General features: G+C 44.7%; 1 long non-coding RNA gene across 1 annotated transcript; it reads right to left on the bottom strand.

Moving 5' to 3' along the window:
• Nucleotides 1–4,699: 4,699 nt before the first annotated feature.
• On the bottom strand, nt 4,700–6,719 carry LOC119295929. The gene is made up of 2 exons (XR_005144508.1): nt 6,332–6,719; nt 4,700–6,255 (listed from the first exon to the last, which is right to left on the bottom strand). It is a non-coding gene; the product is annotated as an uncharacterized LOC119295929 (long non-coding RNA).
• Between the last annotated feature and the right edge of the window lie 6 nt (nt 6,720–6,725).

Below are 6,725 nucleotides of genomic sequence, written 5' to 3'. Positions count from 1 at the left end.
GATTCGCGTCCCCCTGACCCACCTTCTGCCCTGCCGGGCTGTGTCGCCCCACCCCACCCGGCTTCTTCCCCCGTCGGTGCCGCCCCACCAGCATACGACATCTTCCACCGCAGGCGCCTGCACCACTCGTCTCCCTCCCCACCTTCTTCCACCTCAAGGAGACGAGATCCGGACCGGCAAAACGTGCCCCTGCGCGGCCACGACCAGCCCCAGCTGCGACATCCAGTGACGACATCTCGGTACATGGCGGCATGCTAGGAGATGGATCATGATGGGGCAGCGGTCGTCCATGTCGTGGCGACGCGGGGTCGCTCTCTTCCTGGAGATCAGCCCGGCCGGCGGTGCCGGCCAAACCTCCACTAACCCCGGATCCACACCTCCCCGGTAGGGATCAGGTGGAGCGAGGACAGGTCAATGCGGGTGGTGCCTGCCTTGCACTGCAGATCCCCACGGCGGTCCCTCCCCGCTTCGACGAGCACCATGACGGCAAGATCTCACCTGGCCCTCCCTTCCTCTGCTTCCTATGCTCGTCGGTCCGTGCAGTGCACATGGGTGCCCTTTTGCACTTCTTTTTCACAGCTCACTTGTTGTTTTCAAAGTGTCCCCTTGCAGTACACTTTGTTGCTCCCCCGCAGGTCTCTCCTCCCCAATCTGCAGATCACCGGCAGCGCCCCATTCCATGCTGCAGTTTGTTTCGGTCATCCACACCATAGATCATGGAGCCATGGTCCATGCAGTCGATTTTCCGTGCTGTTACAGTCAACCCCACGGGCACAGGAGGACGTGGGAAGTGCATTTTGGAGTTTTTACTCATTCCAGAGTTGCGGTGCAGTTTGGAGTTCTGTGTGTGTTGAGAAACTACAGAAATTGCACTCTAACTAAGTTTCTCCAGTGCAAATAATGTTATTACATTCAGTTTTGGTTATGCATTGGTAGTGCGGTGCTTCAGTGCTGAATTTGGCGTAGTGGACGGCAATGTGTGTGTGTGTGTGTGTGTGTCTGTGTGTGTGTGTGTGTGTGTAAGAGTCTGTATAGTGCTATTTGGCTCCAGTTTTGGTTACTCAGCGCGTTAGTTTTGTTACTCATCGCCCGTAGTTGTGCTCCGGGCATCAGCTTGGCAGTCTACATGGCTCGGTTATGAACATGTGTGCAATTCGACAGCTGTGGATGGTGTCATGTTTTATAGTTTTTTCTCTGTCGCAGACTTGTATACATGTATGTAATGCGCAGAGTCCCAGGTCAACGGCGGATGTAGCACATGCAGTTCGTATGGTTGTGTGGTGCGCTCAAATATTTTTCTTCTAGCTAATTTTTTCTGTATGATATTTTCTATATCGAAGAGGTTCACTTTTGTTCCACAAAGAGGTTCACTTTTATTCGGTGCAGTGCACAACTCCCATGCTGTGCGGTCAAATATTTTTCAACTAGCTGATTTTTTTGTATGATTTTTTCTATATCGAAGAGGTTCACTTTTATTCGGTGCAGTGCAGTACTCCTATGTTGTGCGGTCAAATATTTTTCTACTAGCTGACTTTTTTGTATGATTTTTTCTGTATCGAAGAGGTTCACTTTTGTCGCACAAAGAGGTTCAGTTTTATTCGGTGCAGTGCACTACTCCCATGTTTTGCGGTCAAAAAAATTTCTACTAGCTAATTTTTTTGTATGATTTATTCTGTATCGAAGAGGTTCACTTTTGTCGCACAAAGAGGTTCACTTTTATTCGGTGTAATGCGTTACTCCCATGTTCTGCGGTCAAAAAAATTTCTACTAGCTGATTTTTTTGTATGATTTTCTCAGTATCGAAGAGGTTCACTTTTGTCCCACAAAGAGGTTCACTTTTATTCGGTGCAGTGCACTACTCCCATGTTCTGCGGTCAAAAAAATTTCTACTAGCTGATTTTTGTTATATGATTTTTTCTGTATCGAAGGGGTTCACATTTGTCCCACAAAGAGGTTCACTTTTATTCGGTGCAGTGCACAACTCCCATGCTGTGCGGTAAAAAAATTCTACAAGCTGATTTATTTGTATGATTTTTCTGTATCGAAGAGGATCACTTTTGTCCCACAAAGAGGTTCACTGTTATTCGGTGCAGTGCACTACTCCCATGCTATGAAGTTCTGAGCAGAGGGCAATGATGTAAAAGAAAAAAGAACATGCAACTCACTTCATCAACATTGACGGTTCACTTTGATATATGTCGTGGTTCACTTGCCCTGGTTTATGTGGTCTACTCTCATTCGCAAAAAAGTTAGAAAAAATACAACAAAAACTCGGAGAAAATTTACGTCCGACAAAAGGAAACCATGCGGTACACTTGCCCGTTTGATGCAGTGCGGTTTCCTGTCCGAAGCAGTGCGTTTTTCTATCCCATTCGGTTCACTCGTTGATTTTAGTGTCATGAAAAATAGTGTCCGCATTTCGGTAATTTTAAAACTGCTCTTAAAACGTAAGGAATTAGAGAAAGTGTTCTACGTGAAAAAGTTGCGCCTCGTCGATATCTTTCGAACGGCGTATATTTTCAATCATTTCGATCAACGGTTTGTAAAAAATTCACGAAAAACGGCCGCTGCCTCTCGTCGTCAGCCGCACGATTTTTAAAATTAACTAAAAACCGTAAGGAATATCAAAAACATTTTAACATATGAAAGTTGTGCCTCGTCCGTAGCTTTCCAACGGCCTATCATATGCCTCATTTCGACGAATGGTTAGAAAACTGGAGCAAAAACAGTACCGCAAATTTTAAAAAATTTGAAAAACAGAATTCCGCGATTTAGTAAATTTGAAACTGCTCTTAAACCGTAACGAATTACAGAAAATAATAGATACAAAAAAGATGCACCTCGATGATATCTTTCCAATGGTGTATCATTTACTTCATTGCGATGAGCGGTTTAGAAGAAATCGCGAAAAAACGCTCGCTGCCACTCATCATGGGACGCGTCATTTTCAAAACTGCTCTTAAACCGTGTGGAATCTTGAAAAGTGTTCAACATATCGAAGTTGCGCCTAATCCATAGATTTTCAACGTCATATTACATGCCTCATTCCGATAAACGGTTAAAAAACTAGAGCAAAAACAGTACCGAAAAAACACATGTGCAGTTTTTTGCAACGGGAAGCTCACTCGCGTTAGTACTACAGCACACTTGGTTCAAACAATGACGTGCACTTGCGTTGAGCGTTCAGTGCAAAAGTGTTATCAGAATTAGTTGCGTGAGTACTGCAGCACACTTGGAACGCACTTATAACTATTCTGATAACATTTCCCCACTGCACACTCAACGCAAGTGCACGTCATTGTTTGAACCAAGTGTGCTGCAGTACTCACGCGAGTGAACTTCCCGTCGCAAAAAACTGCAAGCGTTATTTTTTGGTACTGTTTTCGCTCTAATTGTTTAACCGCTTATCAGAACGACACTTATAATATACCATTGGAAAGCTATGGATTAGGCGCAACTTCTCCATGTTGAGAACTTTTCGAGATTCCCCGTGGTTTAAGAGCAGTTTCAAAAATGGTGTGGCGGATGACGAGTGGCAGCGAGTGTATTTTCGTGATGTTTTTTAAACCGCTCATCGGAATAAAGTAAATGATACGCCTTTGGAAAGATATCATTGAGGCACATCTTTTTCATATCTATTATTTTTTTCTAATTCGTTACAGCTTAAGAGCAGTTTCAAATTTACTAAATCGCGGAATTACGTTTTTTTGAATTTTTTTCAATTTTTGGTACTGTTTTAACTCCAGTTTTTTAACCGTTTGTTTAAACGAGGCGTATGATACGCCATTCGAAAGATACGGACAAGGCGCAACTTTCATATGTAGAAATGGTTTTGAGATTCCTTACGGTTTTTAGTTAATTTTGAAAATCGTGCGACTGACTACGAGAGGCAGCAGTCGTTTTTCGTGAAATTTTTACAAACCGCTTCTCGAAATGATTCAAATTGTACGCCGCTGAAAAGATATCGACGAGATGGAACTTTTTCATGTAGAACACACTCTCTAATTTCTTATGGTTTAAGAGCAATTTTAAAATTAGCGAAAAGCGGACACTCTATTTTTTTGCGACACCCAAATCGACGTGCGTACTTCATCAGATAGAAACCGCATTATTTTTAGACTGAAAACCGCACTGCATCAGACGGTCAAATGAAATTCATGGTTTCTTTTCTCAGACGATTTGTTTCCCAAACAAGCACTAAAATCAACGTGTGCACTTCATCAGACAGAAGAACACACTACTTCAGACTAAAAACCATACTGCATCAGACGGTCAAGTGAACTTCATGGTTTCTTTTCTCAGACAATTTTGTTTCCCAAACAAGCACTAAAATCGACTAAAATCGACGTGCGCACTTCATCAGACAGAAGAGCACACTGCTTCATACTAAAAACCGCGAGTAAGACCGCACTGCATCAGACGGTAAGTGAACTTCATGGTTTGTTTTCTCAGACGATTTTTTTTTCACAAACAAGCAAGTGAAGTGTGCTTCACATCTGGCATAACTGAACCACAAAACACTTGAAACTAATCCACAACACACTTGAAACCGCACTGCATCAGATGGTCAAGTAAATTTTATCTCGACTACATGGTCGATGTTAGTGAGTTGCATGAATGGGACGAGTGTACTGCATTTAAAAATTACATTTCACATCGTTACCTCCAACCAACATTCTTTGATTTCTTTTAACAAACAAACAGACCACACAAAACAAAAACAATGTACTGCATGACCGAGCTAAGCAAACTGCACGCGCACATTTTGTTTTGCGCCTTTGTCTATGAACGCCGATGATGCTAATAGACACATACATCCATTCATTGTTTTACAGCGACCCACATACATACACACAAAATTAGCACTACCAGCCAGCAGAACTCCATTTGAGGGCAACTGATGTTGCGCATATTTCACTTGAAGAAAGGTAAACTAAAGCCACAAGGGACTGTACTGCACATTTTTTTGTACTTTGATGTTCGTCTTTCACCTGAAAAAAGGGTAAACTGAAGAGCAAGAGAACAATGGACGGCAGTGCAGTTTGAATTTTTTAAAGAACACAATCAGGGAACTGCATGTCAGTCGTTTGGTGCATGCAGAGGATCTTGGTGCTCTTCAACAAAATGTGCAAGGGAGAAGAAAAAAGAATGAGCAAATGCCCACAAACATGTTCCATCTTTTACTGAAAAATAAAAGACTAGAGAGTATTGAACATATGGTCCCGGGATACATAGTGCTAGCGCAACATCACAAGAAGGAAAAATGTTAGAAGCTGTTGTGCACGGACCAATTAGTGTTAGAATCCAAAAGTTAATCCCATGCACGGACACATGTAGTCTTAGAAGGTAAATTGAACAAGAGAGCAACAGACACGGAATCCAAAACTTTTGGACTAAGGGACCTAATTGGTCTAGCAATATGCACATGCACTAATTGCCTTAGAATCCAAAATTTACCAATTTCCAAAAGTTAATTCAAAATTGGTCTTAGAAGCTGTTGTGCATGGACACTAATTGGTCTAGCAACATATCATCATAATTAAGGGACCTAATTCGTCTTAGAATCCAAAAGTTAGCATTTTCCAAACTAGGGGAATCCTCTACTGAATGTTGTGGCAGAGGCGCTGCTGTGCACTGATGCTCGCTGGACTGTACATGCACAGACACTAGCTAGATTACACACGCACGAGCTCTGAACCGCATGGGAAGTGTCTCTGAGTTGCATGGCATGGTTGACGGACTGCAGGGGAACAGATAGCACTTGCCGGACTGCATGCGCACGAGCACCAAACCGCATGGCGAGCATCTCCAAGCTGCACGGCCATGGTCGACCGACCAAAGAGGAAGACATGGCGCTCGCTGGACTGAACGCGTATGAGCCCTGAACCGCATGGCGAGCTTCTCCGAGCTGCACGACCATGACACCCACAAGCAGAGGATCTTGGTGCAGCACTAACCAAGCAGAGGTCAAGGAGGAGAGGGATTCATAACGTACAACACAACAGCAGCCTCCATGCCGTCACCATCACCATCACTCGGCCACCACCATCGCTCAGCCTGTTGTTGCAAAAAATAGTAACCATTTAACTTGCGCGTACTGGACGGAGGCGCTGCCCCGCTGCCGGTCATAGCATCAGCGCCAGGAGCCGAATTGCATTCCTGAGAATACCTTTGATTGCCCCGATTCTCAAGTTAATGGGAAATTGGAACATTAAGGTATCATCGCTCCCAAGTTTGGTCAACGTGGCAAATCACCTGCGAGAGAATGAGACAAGCTTGAAGCATGGTGTCTCACATCTGAAATATTAGTACAGTTCATCAGTGAAGTTACCTGCAGATGTCAGGTTGAGTTTTTTGCCATTCAGAGTTGCCGTTGCGCCAACTGTGGATGTCTATGACGGGATCCCCACGCTCACTACATGCACGCCGGATTGCACTGCACGCGCGCCCGATGGAGGGCTGTGGCGCACACATGGACCGAATTGCAGGGCACTGGGTGGAATCTCGCTAGCGGCGGAGCACCCATCCGCTCCCTCGAGAGCATTGTACGACGGATCCAGCGGTCGAGGACGCAATGTGAGGTGCAGGTGCTCACTATTTGCTGCCCCATGTGTGGCCACAGCCTCGACCATTGACCTTGCTATCAATGGCCGGGAAGGGGATGCAATCCTCTTTCTGGCGGTGGGGATGCAATCCAGTGTGGGAGGCAGAGAGGAGTGAGGTGG

Source organism: Triticum dicoccoides, chromosome 4B, assembly GCF_002162155.2.
Source record: "Triticum dicoccoides isolate Atlit2015 ecotype Zavitan chromosome 4B, WEW_v2.0, whole genome shotgun sequence".
NCBI classification, from domain to species: domain Eukaryota; kingdom Viridiplantae; phylum Streptophyta; class Magnoliopsida; order Poales; family Poaceae; genus Triticum; species Triticum dicoccoides.
This window is presented reverse-complemented; position numbering and strand designations above follow the sequence as displayed.